This window comes from Hibiscus syriacus, unplaced genomic scaffold (genome assembly GCF_006381635.1).
Source record: "Hibiscus syriacus cultivar Baekdansim isolate YM2019G1 unplaced genomic scaffold, ASM638163v2 tig00111105_pilon, whole genome shotgun sequence".
Lineage (NCBI taxonomy): Eukaryota > Viridiplantae > Streptophyta > Magnoliopsida > Malvales > Malvaceae > Hibiscus > Hibiscus syriacus.
In genome coordinates, this window is record NW_024062987.1 from 5,152,026 (window position 1) to 5,170,828 (window position 18,803).

Sequence of the window (18,803 nt, forward strand, 5' to 3'; positions counted from 1 at the left end):
CCATCACCTGATCGAGCCTCTTCTCCACCTCCACCATCATTTATTCCATCACATCATCGAGCCTATTCTCCACCATCACCTCATGATAGGCGACCGGGAAAGAGGCCACGACATTTATATCCCTGTTCTCCACCTCCACGGGATGAGTTTGGGGAGTTACGTGATGAGGTTGGTACTTTGCGTCATGAGGTCGGTACTTTACGTGAAGACAATGGTGCGCTACGTGATGAGGTACGTTCTTTACGTGGTGAGGTGGATGTTTTAGGCGATGACAATGGTGCGCTATGTGGTGAGGTATCTACTTTATGTGATGAGGTAGCCGATCTACGTGAGATTGTTTCATCGTTGCAGAATGAGGTTCATACTCTACGCAATGAGGTAAATTTGTTTAATACTATACTAAAAATGCAAATAACCTTTTTTTGGCATTATTTATTTATTTATTTATTTACTGATTTATGTATTAATTTATTTTCAGCGGTCCGATAAGGTAGATGCTTTACGTTGGGTTTTTCTTGCACGACGGGGTTTACGCATCAAACATCGTGCACGTGCCATTACGTCTCCTTTCACCCCACTAGTGCCTCCTATTGTTCAAGAGGCCCCTCTCATCGTTCAAGAGGCCCCTCCTACCGTTCAAGAGGCCCCTGTCATCGTTCAAGAGGTCTCTCCCACCGTTCAAGACCTCGATTCACAAGGCGTCATATATCGACATATTGATAAACCCCCTCATGTGCCCGATATGATGGATGCGAGTTGGCTTTTGTATGTGTTACCGGCCAATACCATTCCTCAGCAGGAGAGGGGAACACTACCGGACACAATTACAGATAATACCCTTTAGGCTAAGACTGCAGTTGATTTTTATCTACATGAGCGGAGCAAGGTGTGTTATTCTGACATATGCAAACTCGAAGATGTTATTCATTTGTTTCTTGATCGGTCTTGGTGGTGTATTTTATTAGGGGTTGAAGATAATGGCTATCTCGAAGGGGTGGTAAGTCTTATATTCTTCTTATATTGCATTTTGATTATTTTTTTAAAATTTATTAATAAATTCACTAATATATGTATTTTTTTATAAAACAACATATTTATGCATGGGTGTCACGTCTTCTAATAATAAGGAAATTGAATAAAATAAAAAATACTCAATGAACTATTTTGCCGACGTCTTTTCACGTAGCTCACTTGAAAGATCCGAGAGATGCTTCATATATGTTGGGTAATGGAAAAACTAAACTTTATCATGCGTGATGGGAGGTCGATAAGGTTAGTATTTATTTTTTGAATATTGTAAAGGTGTTTATCCCTGTTTTGGAACGTCTTTTATTTGATGTGTACAATTATCTATGATTGCAGATGTTTATCCCTGTTTTGGAACGTCGTCATTGGCTTCTCATCGAGATTCAGCTCCCATCCCTGAAGACAATAGTATATGACAACATGTTAAATTACATACCATTGTCTGATTTGAGAGATATTATTTGTAAGGGATGTAGCTCTCATTTGGCGAAATACTTGAATGCAATTGATTATTGGACTAATTCTGGAAACAAGAAGCCAAAAAAGTTCAAAGTTACAATGATCAAAGACGAGACCGCGCCACAACAAATGGAGGGAGCCAGAGGGGATTGTGGTCCTCTCGTATGTATGTGCTTGGAACGTTTGACGACATGAAGTAAACAGTTTCTACCTCCCACAGATAGAGATAGAGGTGCAGTAGGCTTGTGGTTTCGGCATTTTATGGCTAGACCGATATATGCGAGACGCTTCCTACCTGCATCCGAGTGCTGAAAGTATGCATAAACAATTGGTAAGTTTGAGCAAGTGTTGTTAACATATATACTCTTTGTTGGTTTGAAAATATTTGGTTAAGTACCTAGAATTCAATAATTTATTGTTTGTTGGTTTTAGATGTGTAGAAAGTGTTGTTTGAGCAAATGTTTGGTTTCTGCAGGTTAATCCTGAAGTGAGCTGCGTGAAATTGATGTATTTGTGCATAAACAACTGTCCGGGGTACACTTTTTTTGCTTGTTTAATTGAATTTTGCATTGATTTGTAAAAATTGATTTGTTTAATTGATGAGGAAATAAGAATTATTTTTTGCTTGTTTAATTGATTTGGAAAAGTTGATTTGTTTAATTGATGTGTAAATAAGAATTATTTTTTGCTTGTTTAATTGATTTGTAAAAGTTGATTTGTTGTTTATTCAATCTATATTATGTTGAAGGCAAAAAAACCTGTTGAAGGTACACTTTCGCAACGCGAAAATCAAATTCGCAACGCAAAAGTCAAATTCGTGTTGCGATAGTCAAATTCGCAACGCGAAAGTCAAATTCGCGTTGCGATTTTCGGTTTGCGGTTTCGCGTTTCGAATTTAACTATCGCAACGCAAAAATTGCAATGCGAATTTGACTTTCACATCAATCGCAACAACAAATCGCAACATGAATTTGACTTTCGCGTTGCGAATTCAAGGAAAACACCTTCAAAAAGATAACAGACGACAATCTGATAAGTGATAACAACTGAACAAATCATAGCAATGTTCAAACTCAAGTTACTAATGAATGTCTAACTGAAAATGTATGCATTCACACATAAAATACACATAATACAATGTTTGCATTTAAAAATCACCTAAGTTAATAAGTCCCAAAAGGTGAAACCGGTTTTGATTGAAATTTTGATTTTGATTGCGATTTTGATTTCCTTTTGCTTGGCACCATATGAGCTTTGGATTTTGATGAGGATCCATATTTTGGTAGAGGAAAAGATGATTGTGATGGCACTGGTGATCCACAGGTCAACCTCGTATGACCACTTTCCTTGCACCGACTACATGTTGATATCCTCTTCTCTTCACCCTTAGACGGTATACGATCATGATTTTTTGGTCGTCCAGGTAGCCTGCTGTCCATGACTGGTGGCAAAATTATTTGTAAGTCATCTGGTATGTCACACTCAGAAGGATGTGGAATAGGGTAGACAATCTCGGCATAAGTCTATCGATATACTTCTGTAGTGTAGCAATCTATAGCGTATGCGCTTGAATCATATTGGTTTAGATGAAGAGCAACTTTTATAACATGGCCACACGGATAACCAGATGTTTGTCATTTCATACAACTACACGTCTTTGCATTTAGATCGACAAGCCCATTTAAGTTATTATCCAATACTTCAAACAAAGTGTTTGAACATGGTTCAACTCTCCATGACGTTGACTTCACAACACGTTTCGTTATCTTTTTTTTTCAGTCCATAGTGTAACACGACGTTCCAATGTTCCTGTAAATTTAAATAAATAATACTTAGTAAAAATATATGATAAGTTACGAATTTAAAGAAATAATACATGCATGGTTTCTTTTCTTGTAGTACCACTGTTGAATAGAGGCTCGAAAAAACTCCATTAACATAGTAATGGGTAATTTCTGGGAATGACGACTTAGAGTGTTGATTGATTCTACACTATTAGACGTCATGAAATCGTATCTTGCTCCAAGTTGATGTACTCTTGACCATCTTTCAAACCCGACATCTTCTAGTGTTTGAGCACAATGAGGCAAAACACGTCTTAAACAATTTATATGCTTATTAAAATCCACTTCCCGATAAGCTTTTACTGCCTTCCAGTATGTCCATTTGTGATTTTTTATACCAGCAGACCTTGATTTTAGATTTTTGTACAAATGAACACCACAAAGTCTATGAAAAGCATCAGGGAAACACCTTCTAACATGTTGTCAATTGAGTTTTCCCTATCGGATATGATTGTCAGATTACTAATAGGACCTATGCAATCCCTAAGATGCCCTATAAACCATGTCCATGAATCAGAGGTTTCAGATTTGCCAACCCCGTAAGCTATTGGCAGTATCCCATTGTTAGCATCCATAGCTACTGCAATAAGTTTACTCCAAGGTATCGACATTTCAAATATGTTCCATCAACTATAATAACTGGGCGCATACAAGTAATAAACGAACGAATCTACAAAATAATATACACAAGACATATAATCATTTAAATGTGAAATGCATGTAACTAACAAAAAATGAGTCAACAAAATTATATTGATTTACTAACCACAGCACCAATGGCGATAAACAGCAACTCAAAGCGTCCATCTCTATCTGTTTTGATATGAGTTACCGACCCAGGATTTTTCAGCTTTAAATTGTGACAATAAGCCGACAGTTGGGCAAACGATGCTTCTGGAGATCCCCTCAACAATTCCAAGGCATAATATTTGGCTCTCCAAACTTGAGAATATGAGATACTAATCTTGAACCGAGCATTCATGTCAGTCATAATTTCATGTCCCCGATATACTCTGTCATTCAAAAACATTAACTCAGCCAGAAAACCACCCATCACCTTTTTGTTTTGCCCGTCTATTGTGAGGAAAAACTTGGGTTCTTGAACATGTATGTTTATCAATAAAAGTCCTAACTTGAAACATTTTGCAATCTTTAATCCTCTTTGCAATCATATGCCACATACAGTTTTTTTCAATCATACACTTTGTTTCGAAACGATCTTTACTTGATTTGTTAACTTTTAGTTGATAGCCATCTTCCACACATTTCGTATACAAAGCTATCTTCAAGTCTTCCTTTGTATCAAAACAATCATCTTTCTTGATACGAATAACTTTTGTATAACAATCAACTGCTATCTTTACCAACTCTTCTTCCGGTATCTGAAGTAATTCTGTCATATTCCAGTTATACTCCCGTGGCATTTTCTTATTTTTCTTTTCTTCAGGGACTTCTTCTTTTTCTTTTTCTTCTTTAGGGTTATATGAATTACAGAATGGATATTCAACATGTTCATTCACAGTCGTAACTTCCTCCTCATTATCATCAACAACATCTTCCTCAGCAGCGGCTATTTCATCATCAAAATTCGGGTATTGACCAATATCAAAATCATTACACGCAGGGTCTGTTTCTTCTTCTGAAAAATCATCAAAATTCGAGTATTGACCAAGATCAAAGTCCAGGTATTAACCAAGATCAAATTTCGAATACTGACTAGTACTCATAATTTTTTCTGCTGGCTCATAATCGTCTAACTGATCAATATGAAAACCAGAATTTGGTGCTGAAAGTTGATTGAGATTTGGATTAGGAAAAGGTTGTGGGTTTTGAGATTGTGTTTGGTATTGGAAATGTGGTGAAACAAAATTTTCTTGGTGATGAAATTGTGGTGGAACCATTAAATTTTGAGGTTAATAACAACGTTGTACATTGTGAGCACCATAAACTGGGGTTGAAGAACTTAGTTGATTACTACTCGCTACTGACCCAACTTCACTACTTCTAGGTTTAACAACATACAATGTAACATCATCTTCTTGCGAAACACTAATGTAAGCAATGAATCGTTCAACATCTTCATTGTCGGTTAACAAATAAACTTTACCTTTTCTCTGATAAGATAGCCTAAATCCACTTAGAGGCTCTAAATTTAATTTGTTTGCAACACGTAACATTAGAGTTTCATAAGTTAACTTTTTTAATGACAGTTTTATTTGAAGATTCATGGGTAAAGACACATATTGTAAAACACCATGAACATTCTCCCATGACCCTCTAAAACACAAATCTATCCAAACATGATCAACATTAGATGATTTCATTCTACAAATTGTAAATTAATTTACTAAACAAACGAGCTATAAACTACATTTCACCACTAACTTAGAGAAAAACATACATTTATTAAGTTGATAGTTGATAATTTGCGAGAGAAATCATTGAAAAATTATATAGAAATAAAATTATGTAAAAAACAATTAGAGATGGGGAAGGATGTCGTTAGATATAGGAACGGATGTCGCTGGAGAGAGTGATAGATGGAGATGGAATGAGTTGCGATTTAGGGATTTAGGTTATGAGTTGCTACTGCTGTGTAGTTATATACCCAAAAGATTTGTGTTGCGAAACTAAAACCTGTTAAGAAATTAAATTCGTGTTGCGAATTCGAAAATCGAGTTGCGAATTTGAAATTCAGTTGCGAATTTGAAATTCAGTTGCGAATTTGAAATTCAGTGTTGCGAATTTGGCAAACGTGTTGCGAATTTGACTTCTTTGTTACGATTTTCTAAATTTGCGTTGCGAATTTGGAAACTGAGTTGCGAAATTGGAGTTCGCGTTGCGAATTTGTTAATCATTTTCATAAATCCAAAAAAAGTTGGTTAAAATCGTATATTATAAGACATTTTCGATCACTGAGGTTATTTTCTCATATATTATTAATAATATAAAATTTATATATGTAATTCGATATAAATAATATCTCAAAAATATAATTAATAAAATAAATAATTAGAAAAATTAAATTTTATAAAAAAGTTATATACTTAAATACTTGAAAAATAAATATTAAAATATTATGAGATTTGAGATGTTGATGTGAATTTTTTTCTTTATTACGAAGGAAAGCATGACAAGATAATGCAAAAGTCATCTTCTCAAACCAGCCATGTCAAACGTGAGAAGGAGTTGAACAATAAAAAGTCCAATCCTTCCATTCTAAAGTGAGCCAAAGTATCCGCTACAGCATTGATTTCTCAGTGGATATGCACGATCCGATGTTAGAATCAAACCTTAAATAAATATGAAAATTAATGAGAATCTAAACATATCAAATCATCATGAATAAAATAAATATTAAATTAGCGAAAATGTATCTAAATTAATTGATAGGTTGAAATCTTAAATCTTCTTTGATTATGATCTTCCAAGAAGATATAGTTCTCTTAAGTATAAACTCTCTGACGAGGATAAAAGTAAATACGAAAATGTCTATTTTTTGGGGACCATAACTCTTTGTATAGCTGATTTAAAAATCAATTATTGTATGTACTTGTAACTCTGCCCCTTATCAAGTTATAAGTACAACTTTAATAGTATCTACACTTTTATTTTCATGACACTTTTAATACCTTATCACTTTATGATAGGAAAGCGGTGGCGGATTAATGAACGTTGCTCTTGTTGAAGAATCAAACCTAGAAAGCTCTAGACTTGATGAAGAACAATGGGGAATGAATAGGGGAAGGTGGCGGTAGCAATTAGGGTTCTTGGGATTTCTTTTAGGTACTGGAAACAAGGTAAGAAATAAGATTAAAATAAGATAAAGAAAAGATAAAGGATTTGCAAGTAAAATAAGATAATCAATAAATCAAAAGATCTCCCTTATGAAGGTGAACGGTAAAGATGATTGATGGCGTGGATGGATATGTGGAAAATCGATGGATAATGTCCTATTGAGCCCTCCTAATCGCAATGAAAAGGCAAACACAATAATATGGCTCTAACCAACCCTCCTAGTCGCAATGAAAAGGCAAATTGGAGTGTGAAGATTAATCTCCCTCACAAGAACTTGAAAGAACTCAAGGAGAATAAGCTTCAAAGGCACAAGGCAATCAACACTTGCAAAAATGAACTATCGTTGTATTATTAATCAAATAAATCTTCATGTACAAAGTTGAATGAAGCCTCCTTTATATAGGGACTAAGTTCTAAAGGTCCTAAATAACTAAAGAATAAAATAATAATAAACTAAACATGTCTTAACTCTAATTTCTAATAAAATAATAATAAATAAAAATATTGTTTTAACCAACCTTAATACCTAATAAAATAATAAATATGATCCTAAAATATAATTCATCATTTTATATTAAATTATATTATAAATAATTAATATAAATATTGAAAATTCGTAATATTTACAAATTCACGTATTAATCTCGTATACGATTTTCTGCACGCACAGTTTTCAGTAAAATGGCCATATCTTGAGTTCCCGATATCGGATTGACACGATTTAAGAACCGTTAGAAAGATAAGAGACAAATGGTTGTATCTACAGAAGACATGTTGACCAAATAAGATCAGGATCCCATTCAAAAAATCGTCGTAAGTCTGTTGTTGTTCTGGTCTTCTTTTCCAAGGCTTGGACGAGTGGATCATTTGGAAGAGTTATTACTTCTTCCTTTGATGTGACCCTTGTGATGCATGTATCATCCTCCCTTTCTTCAAAAAGATTCGACTTCGAATCTGAAACATTAAAGGGAGAAACATTAGAATCGTTTAATTATTCATTCACATTATGCTTACTGAATAGATATGCTTTGAATCTTCGAGACTTTGTTCTTCTAATAGGTTCGAGTAGAAACATTAGTCTAAAGAAGCATGTATTATGGACCCTGGTGCATGTATCACTTTATTACATAATTGTCACTTAATTTATGTCATATTTTATGATAAAAATATACATTTAAATATGAGTCCAATAATTATGGATTTTAATCCAAAATCTGAACCTTCGAGTCGGAGAAGATGTCGGATCCTTTGAATGAGCAACAGCTCGTGCCTCTGAGTATGATAATTAAGAAGCCTTACTCTCTCACTATTGTTACCACAGATACTTAAGTTGCTATTGTCCATCACCACAGATACTTAAGTTGCTCCTTGATCCCAGACGATTTGGAGACCATCTAGAAGTGCCTAGAGTTCAACATAGAGGATTGAACAGCTTCTAATGTTCTAGTGATACCTAACTCTCTTCTCTCTTGTCCTGAATAATACATCCACTTGCAGTTGTCGTCGTGTCTGGTCTAGCAGTCTCATCTGTGTTGAGTTTCACCACTCCTACTCTTAGGAAAGATCAATGGTGAATCTTGATCGGGTGATCTTGACTGTAGGGAAGGCCATGGTGGTTCTTTTGGATTGATTGGGCCTAACTCTATGCCTATCGTATGATTGTTGTCGATGACCAAACCTGTCTATTGAACACAAAAAATTCGTTGTTTCTAAAATCTCCATATGAGGATATCGAAGAGGTGTCTCCAGTGATACTCAGCTTGGTCAAACCCTACATTGTTAGAAAAATTTATCTGAAACCAGTCGGCCAAAGGTTTGGAGAAGAAATCCATCTTGGCTTGATTCGGAATAGGTTACACCCAAATCATACGCCCATTCGATAATCTCATAACACGTGCAATATGATTTCTTCTTCATTCCCACAAATCGGACATAGTATATCTGTTGTTACTCGTTGAGCTATGTGGATTTCCAAGTGTTTACACTACAGCAAAACAGAGTTTTAGCGGCGTTCTTTTAGTCTTATAGCAGCGTTTTTAAGCGCCGCTAAAAGTATTTGCGGCGATAGGAAAAACGCCGCAAGAAGCGTCGTCAATACCAGCGCCGCTAAAGTTAGCGGCGTTTGAGAACAAAAAACGCCGCAATAGGTCAATATCTATTACGGCGTTTTTTGAACAAACGCCGCAAAATGTCGATATCTATAGTGGCGTTTTTGGAATAAACGCCGCAAAAAGTTATGATATATAGCGGCGTTTCTAGAAAAAACGCCGCAAAAGGTCAGATCTATAGCGGCGTTTTTGGATACAAACGCCGCAAAAGAGAAGACCTATACTGGCGTTTTTAGAACAAACGCCGCAAAAGGTTAAACCTATAGCGGCATTTTTGGATACAAACGCCGCAAAAGGTTAGACCTATAACGGCGTTTTTGAACACAAACGCCGCAAAAAGTCAGACCTATAGCGGCGTTTTTGGATACAAACGCCGCTAATTACCTTTATTTAGCTAATATTAATTGATTTTGCATATTTCATTTCTGCTATACATCACCTAAATTTATATCTAGCTTTATCTAATTAACAACAACCATACATTTTAATTAAGACAAAAAACATAAAGAAAAATACTTAACAACAAAATAAATTAAAGTTTTTTTATGGAGAGAGAACCTTAAAAGACATTAAAGTACAAATGAGTTACAACTGAACCTCAAAGTATAGATATACATGGATTTGTTGTTCGATACATCCTCAATTTCACTAGCGTCATCATCATAACCTCCAGATATGCCTTCTAAAGCTAATTTGTTTCACACTTCATTGGAATTTGTCATATTCATCGTCTTGACATCTTATTTGAAAGTATCATTTGACAGTGAATGATCTCTCCTCAATAGATTAAAAACAAATGGGAAACGATGTGCCAGTCTATTGAAGAAGCCGCTTTTTGTTGAAGTTTGTTCTTCAAGATTACTGCAATTACAATAATTTAGATGAGACTAAGAAGAGAAGGAAACAACCAGCAGAACTTGCATTCATAACATACATGTGAGTGATTGAGAACTGAAAAAAGATGTTGCAACAAACAACAAAAACAGGAAGTCATGAACCATGAAAACTAAAATATATTCTACATAAGAATGTAAAAAATGTCATAATAAAGAAAAAATTTAATAATGTATTGGTTGTCATCTTACTTTTAGAAGTTAGAATTCTTACCCCAAGAATCTGAGCAAGTTTGTATTCTTAGAAAAGTTAAGGAAATACAAAAGAGGGATAAGCAATGAAATCTTATAATTTTGGATCAAGAAAGCATGCATGTCTAAGTCCCTCAAAGTTCATAGGGAAAACCCTAGTAGGTTCAATCATTTCAAGATTGCTTCATGTGCCTTTTGATCCTATTTATGATCAGTAAAATAAACAAATGAATCAAGGAACATATATTTCCAGTTATAACTTTGTACTATAAGAATTTTAGATGATAAAAAGAACTCAAAAAGTGAACTACTTACTCTTAGTAGTAAAGGAATGTGCCAAATATTTGGAACGTCATAGAGAGTGACAGTATTTTCGGCCTAGAAAGAAGTCATATTTCTTAATAACAATAGTTACTGATTTAGGAGATGGAAGAGAAGCAGACAAATAGAATTCATGTTTCATTACCGGAACATGGCAAAACGGAGAGAGCTTTAACTTGACATTATCATCAAGTGCCTATTGCAAAAAAGGGGCAAGTGAATGAATAAGAAATGTCAAATTAGCACTGCTAAATACAGTTGAAAAATATAAATAAGAGTAGAACCATTGTACTGCAACAAGCAAGAATATTTGGTCTCAAGACAAGTCCTCTAAGTCCCCGAACACTGTGCTAACAAGCATGTTCCCTCATTGCTTGATTCTTCTGAATTCCTTAAAATGAAGAATTATACCATTACTTCAAACCCATAAGGACTGTACATATACAGAAAACAAAGAAAATATATTATATCTGAGTTTGAGCTTCGCAGCTCCTAGAAAAGTATCAAATTATTAGAGTGAAGCTTTCAAAAAAAACATGGACCATAAAACTTTCGAGAGTTTGGTTATATTTTCTTCTTTCATTGCCAATGAAAGCTTGACCTCAGTACGGTATAATATAAACAAAAAGAAGATAGTTTGACATCGAGATCGCCTTCGATCTTTCGAGCTTCTTTCCTCCTGGTAATTTGAAATAAAAAAATATATAAATAGAATGGGAGATTTATATTCTACTCCAAATGAAGGTACAAATACCCTCATGGATTGAACCTAGCACCGAGCTTAGCATAAGAAGATAGTTTGACATCAAGATCGCCTTCGATCTTTCGAGCTTCTTTCCTCAATTCCTCCCAACCCGATTCTAGTTGATTCAGGTTTAGATCCATCATTTGGATCTCGGTAGTTCAACTTCAGATTCCTTGCTCTTCAATTCCAGCGATGAGTTCTTTTAAAAATATGGATAAGGGAATCTAAATCAGAGGCCATCTCAAACTCATTATAGCTGTGCAAAGCTTAAGAGGCCATCTAAAAAAAATTGCATCAAAGATATAACCACACATTTGGCAATGCTGGCATTGCGTCCAATAGCAAGTTGACAATTACCGGATCAACTTTGTGGCTCATTGCCACTTTAATACAGAAGAATCGAATTACTTCGATTCCATGTCTAAGATTAACCAAATACTCATGGTACACTTCTAAATAGATGGGAGATGCTTAGTAAAACAAATTATAGGAGATACTGTCTTTTATCAAGTTCATGGATACGTACCTTTTTTCCCTTGAATAAGACAGCAATAAGTTTTTACACTCTTCAATTGTTTGGTGTGGTAGGCAGGAAAGAAAATTGTTATATGGCATCCCAAGTGATCTGTGATCCACAATCGATACTGCTATTGTACATCTTCGCAGCATCTAAAACTCACCAACATTTCACCACTACAAAGAACCAAAGGATCCTCCAGTTTTTGACAAGCAAAGCTTAGTTCACAATTAGATTAAAGGCCATGTGTCTTCCCAGGCCAACATCATACAACACCCTTAAGAGTCGATTACAACAAGCCAAAACCTCATACAAATTACAAAAACAAGTTCTAATAAAAAATTATCCAACCAGCAACTCGTTACAGCATATCTTGCTCACTAAATTAGATTTTAGGAAAAATAGAAACCTGTCGAAACATTATCAGTACAACCACAGAGAAGAGAAAACCATAAACTTACAGCACACAGAACAGAAACATTTAAGATCAGCAGCCATCCATATTACAACAAACTACAACTAATGACTAGAATGAATGACTTGTTGGGCTCTTTAACATCTGACCAACAAGTTAGCTATTGCAATTTAAAAAAACGATGTGTTAAAAGACAATGAAACGAAAAAAGAGAACAACAATTCAATTATCAAAAGGCTACACTTGCTTGGTGAATGGTGACAGGAATGCTGATATTTGATTAAAATATTTTATACCAAAGCAGTTACCAGCTATCAAAAAATAAAAACAATGGGAAAAACAGATTTTAAGTCTCTGCATAAGGGCAAGAAGTTTATTAAGCAAAGTACAAAGGATCTTCCGAAGAATAGACTTCTGGAGATTTAGCACAATGTTGGTAAATGGATTTTGAGTCTATAAGAAGAAATGTCTCTCGAAATTGGTATAAGCAGCTAATGACTAGAGGATTAACATACCAGCAAGTTTGAGCAGCATCTGCAACTAGAAAATGAAATTGCGTACTTCAAACCAGAGTCTGACAACATCAATTCGGATTCCTCCACTTGAAGTTAAAGGGTGTATTTAAGGAATTCGCGACTCAATAAATCGTGTTTAGGACTTATTTATGGAGAAAATAAAGAGAAGAGCATCTGCCACTAATACAATAGAGGCCCCATAACCTTCGAAACTCACTCTTAGACCAAAGGGGGCAGATTTGCAAACGCAAAAGCATTGGCATCTAAATTCATAGAGGTTCCATAGCCATTGAATCTTAATCCCTATAATTAAAATCTTCTCAAAAGCAAGAGTATCAAACTTAAATAGATCGATTCCACTTTTTTCAAAGCATATTTTCAACTTTATTAAATCTAAGCCTCAGTTTTTTTCTTTTCCTTTTAATAAAAGAGGGGAGCAAGCAATTATCATGACTAATAACTCTTTCAACACAAAAGAGAAATAGACCAGTCAGAAAACTTACTGCCTATTCCTGCCACTGCAAGAATCATGATTGACAAAACATTCCATCTTCAATCCACAAATTGTCATGATTGACACAAAATATTGACAAAACATGCTGCTACAAAATATACAGTCGGATTCAACCTCAAAAAGGTTATAAAAGGAGCCCTAAGCGTCTGAACATAGTTAAATACTACAAGCATTTAATTACAACAACTACAACTACTGCAAGAAAAAAAAGCATCTTACTTCACTAAGCAGCCTCAACTTTATCATCCCCGACTGCCGGAAGTATAGACAAGCTACTCAAAAACTCGTCAAGACCCTCAAAGAGTGATTTCGTTTGGTTTAGATGGGATATGAATCTTCGTGTATGGGTATCATTGTCATTTCAGGTTCTGTTTGCACTGAAAGGAGTAGAGAAAATTTTACCAATCTAGTATTTTTCGGAGAAGCACCGTTTTTACCCTTTTTCTTATGTAGATGAAACATATGGGGTTGGGGTTTAGTAGTGAAGAAGATGGGTTTGGGTAAACAGGTTAAAGGGCGCGACACTTAAAATTTGTAAACTTGCGGCGTTTGTAAACACAAACGCCACTATAGTACAAGTATATAGTGGCGTTTTAATAAAAACGCCACTAAAGTACGAGTCTTTAGCGGCGTTTGTATAAAAATGTCAATAAAGTACGAGTCTTTAGCGGCGTTTGTATAAAAATGCCACTAAATTACGAGTCTTTAGCGACGTTTGTAAACACAAACGCCACTATAGTACAAGTGTATAACGGCGTTTGAATAAAAATGTCACTAAAGTACGCGTCTTTAGCGGAGTTTGTATAAAAATGCCACTAAAGTATGAGTCTTTAGCGGCGTTTGTATAAAAACGCCACTAAATTATGAGTCTTTAGCGGCGTTTGTAAACACAAACGCCACTATAGTACATGTGTATAACGGCGTTTGTATAAAAACGCCACTAAAGTATAATTCTATAGCGGCGTTTGTATAAAAATGCCACTAAATTACGTGTATTTAGCGGCGTTTGTATAAAAACGCCACTAAAGTACTACTCTTTTGCGGCGTTTGTTGAAAAAACGCCACTATCGATGAACCTATTGCGGCGTTTTTATAAAAACGCTGCTAAAGTTACCATTTTGTGGCGTTTGCTATGTAAACGCCGCTATATGTTTAAAATTAGTGGCGTTTACTCCTAAAACGCCGCTAAAAACGCCGCTGTAGAACAATTTTGTTGTAGTGTTAATATAACAGTTTAAACATTTATTTATTAAGTAATTAAACATAATCTTAATACAAGTGTGTTGTTATCACAATTCGATTAGTGCGCTGGTGCAATTACATGTAGGGGTGTTAAAAAAACTTGAAACCGTTAACGGTAACCATTAGCAAGTATAACCATTATATTTAGCATGTTAATTAACCGAATCGTTAATATTAAATAGTTTCAGTTAATCAAACAACTAAAAATAATTATTAACGGTTAGGGTTACTTTTAAAATTTTTGATAAATAGTTAACCATTGGTTAACCGTTAATAAATTAAATTTATAATTATATTTCTAATTTATTATATTTTTAAACAAATAATTTGATATAAATTTCTATTATTTATAATTTTTATATATATTTAATAAAATTTGTATACAAATAACTTAATATATTTTTATTATTATTTATTTCTTTGAAAATATATAAACATACTTACAATAATATAATTATATGTTTATTGTTAGATACTATAATATTGGGAGATGTACATACTTACATCAGTGTAAATATGTGTTAAGTGTTACACTTTTTTATTTTATTTATTTACATGTGTAAGTATATGTTAAATGTTACAATTTTTATTTTATTTTATTCACTTACACATGTGTAGTATGTGTTAAGTGTTATACTTGTTTATTTTATTCACTTACACATGTGTAGTATGTGTTAAGTGTTATACTTGTTTATTTTATTCACTTACACCGGTGTAAATATGTATTAAGTGTTACATTTTTTATTGTATGAATTATGAAGAAATTTGACAAAAAAAATGTAATATGTTAACCTGTAACCGAGCCGTTAATAACGGTTAACTGTTAGTGGTTAACCATTTCTTAATGATTAGGTTATATTTAGAAAAATCTCATAATCGTTATAACGGTTAACCGTCCATAAACAACCCTAATTACATGTCTTCGACACACATCATGCACGTTTGTTCTTTTTTTTCCATAACATTCACATGATTTTTTCTATATTCCGAGTCTCATTTTTTTTTTATTTCATTCTAACATATGCATGTGTTGTTATTGTTACTAAGACAAGACACATCCTACGAAAAGCGCTTTCGAATATACTTTCCACGTAACATACGTGGTTAAAAAGGATATTAGATTAAAAAATAATCTACAATAGATATTAAAATGAAAAATTATTTTTAAACAAAATATATTTAGATAAAAATGTCCATTATTTCAATCTTTTAATCTTGTATTTCTGTTTAAGTTCTCTAAAGTTTTTTACTCGAGGCTAAGGCCTTATTTGTTAACCAAGCGACTTCAATAATTAAAAAATTTATTATTTCAGATTCAAACACTACATGTGAAGGATATAAGTAGAGAAAATAACTTTAGTGACCGAAAATGCCTTATAATATACGATTTTAATCAACTTTTTTTGGATTTGCGAAAATGACCAACAAATTCGCAACGCGAACTCTAATTTCGCAACACAGGTTCCAAAATCGCAAAGCGAATTTATAAATCGCAACACAATTTCCAAAATCGCGACGCGAATTTGTAAATCGAAACACAGTTTCCAAAATCGCGTTGCAATAGTATTGTTTACCTATATCGGTAATCAGCGTTGCGAATTTGAAAATCGCGTTGTGATAACACTGTTTACCTACATCGGTAATTAGCATTGCGAATTTGAAAATCTAGTTGCAAATTTGAAAATCGCGTTGCGAATTTAAAAATGGTGTTGCAATAGTATTGTTTACCTACATCGGTAATTAGTGTTGCGTTTTTGGAAAATCGCGTTGCGATAACACTGTTTACCTATATCGATAATTAATTTTGCGAATTTGTAAATCGCGTTGCAATAGTATTGTTTACCTATATCGGTAATTAGCGTTGCGAATTTGAAAATCTCGTCGCGAATTTGTAAATCGAGTTGTGATAGTACTGTTTACCTATATCGGTAATTAGCGTTGTGAATTTGAAAATATTTGGTTGTGAATTTGTAAATCGCGTTGCGATAGTACTATTTACCTATATCGGTAATTAGCGTTGCGAATTTGTAAATCACGTTGCGATAAAACTGTTTACCTATATCAGTAATTAGCGTTGTGAATTTGAAAATCGCGTCGCGATAGTATTGTTTACCTACATCGGTAATCAGCGTTGAGATTTACATATTCACGTTGTGAATTTGGAAAATCGCGTTACGATTTACATATTCGCGTTGCGATTTTGGAACCTGTGTTGTGAAATTGGAGTTCGCGTTACGAATTTGTTGATCATTTTCGTAAATATAAAAAATATTAGTTAAAATCGTATATTATAAGAAATTTTCGGTCACGAAGTTATTTTCTCATATAAGTATTCCTTATGAAATGATGATGTCAGTCTTATGTACACAACAGATTTATCAAATAAAATTTCCCACCCACTCAACTGTCTCGACACATCTCCGCCTATTTTATCCCTTCATTTTTTTCTAAAAGAATTTTCTGCCATTTTATCTCCTCCCGTACCCGATCCAAGCCTTCGCTTGTCTTCAAGTCTCCGGCAGATCAGGTAATCAAAAAAGGTAATTTTGAAACCCTAAACTTAACTTTAACATTGATTTTTGTTTACTTCAATCCTGAGAGATTTTGAGCTATCTGCTCTATGCTAAATTCGATTTTCTGTATTCGATCTGTATTTGAGTTTTCCGCTGCTATTGATGTGTTTCACACTGCTATTGAGGTCTTTATCAGTGGTATACGATGTCACTACCGTGAAATAGAGGTCGGGACACTACTAAGCCGCTGCTATTTGAGTGGGTTTTGTTTATTAACTATTTACCTTTATAAAACAGCTCTATTAATTATGTTTATGTTGTTATTATCACCCTATATTTGTCGCCAGCAGCAAAAAATTAAACAAGGATTAGAGTGGAAGATACGATGGTTGCAACCTTACTTTCTCCATGCAATTCAACTTTATTCTGTGGTTTTTCGGACGTTAGAGTCAGGATTCTGAATCAATATGTGAATGGATCCATGTTTTCATTTTTTTCAAAACAAAAGGTTATCTCGTAGGTTTCTTGTGTTAAATGCAACTGAAGGTTCTGCCGGATTCAGAAAATCCGAAGAAAATCTCCCTTCTTGGGCGAGACCCGATTCAGACGAGCCTCGATTCAGACGAGCCTCCTGCTTGGGCTCAAGATGATGAAGGGAAAGGTTCCACAACACCAAGATGGACGCAGAAATTTATGCAGGCAGTACGAACCTAGGAAGTTATATTAAAAAATTTAAGAAGGTGCCAAGTTATAAAATTTTGTGTGTGAAATTAAATAATTAATAGAAAATAAAAAGATAAAATCTAAAATATAAGAGAATTTGAAAATTCTAGAGGGTGCGACCGCACCCCCTCATCCATCTCTTCACAACACAACAAAGTTTTGAGGCCCCCTCGTTGTTTACTTACTTGCCTCGGCGATAACTGTCATTGCTGCTGTATGTTTGGTCATGATAAAAAAGATTATCAATAAAAAATCTAAATTATATATAAATTTGAAATTTTCACGAGACAGCTTCAGGTCCAACACTCCTTACTCTGTAATGGTTTTAGACCCTCAAAATTAAGATGGATAAATTTCTCTCTTTACCCTGCAGAGTGGTTCTGTTTTCGAGTATATCAACCAAAGGCCTTTTTTTTGGAGTTCGCCCTTGCTCAGTTTCTTTGCATGTACTGGAATCCCCACTTCAGTCAGTTTCCCTTACCTCGTTTGAGTTCGATATTTTGAACGAGGAATTGTAATTCATTTTGTTTTCTTAGCAATTCGGATGATTCCAATGAGCTAACATGTTAGTGTTGTAATCTAGAAGTGCTTTCATTGATTTTGGTGACAAACCTCATTTTCAAAGTGATTGATAAAAATATGCTAATGGAATGTATGGATCGAAATTTGTCATCTCAATCTAACCAGTTGTTGTAATCATCTGATTTTGAATATTCAGACATTTCTTTGGTTCAAGTATGTTCAAGTTGCTAACAAGGACACTGAGGAACAAGTTAGGAGGGATGGTTTTCTGTGAAGTCAAATGTCAAAAGTTTTCATTGCCACTGTAATTTACTCACCACCTAGAATCATTCTCTCTGGGAAAAGAGTGTTTAAAAGAGTGGTGTTTCTTTTGAGGTAAGTAAGTATGCAATTGTTATTTGTTATTACTATTGGTTGTTATACAAGTTCTATTGCCAAAACACTGTAATATACTAT

General features: G+C 34.3%; 1 long non-coding RNA gene across 1 annotated transcript; it reads right to left on the reverse strand.

The window, feature by feature from the left end:
- Positions 1-10,043: 10,043 nt before the first annotated feature.
- LOC120154019 lies at positions 10,044-10,893 on the reverse strand. Its single transcript, XR_005518848.1, has 3 exons — positions 10,787-10,893; positions 10,636-10,698; positions 10,044-10,096 (listed from the first exon to the last, which is right to left on the reverse strand). It is a non-coding gene; the product is annotated as an uncharacterized LOC120154019 (long non-coding RNA).
- Positions 10,894-18,803: the final 7,910 nt, after the last annotated feature.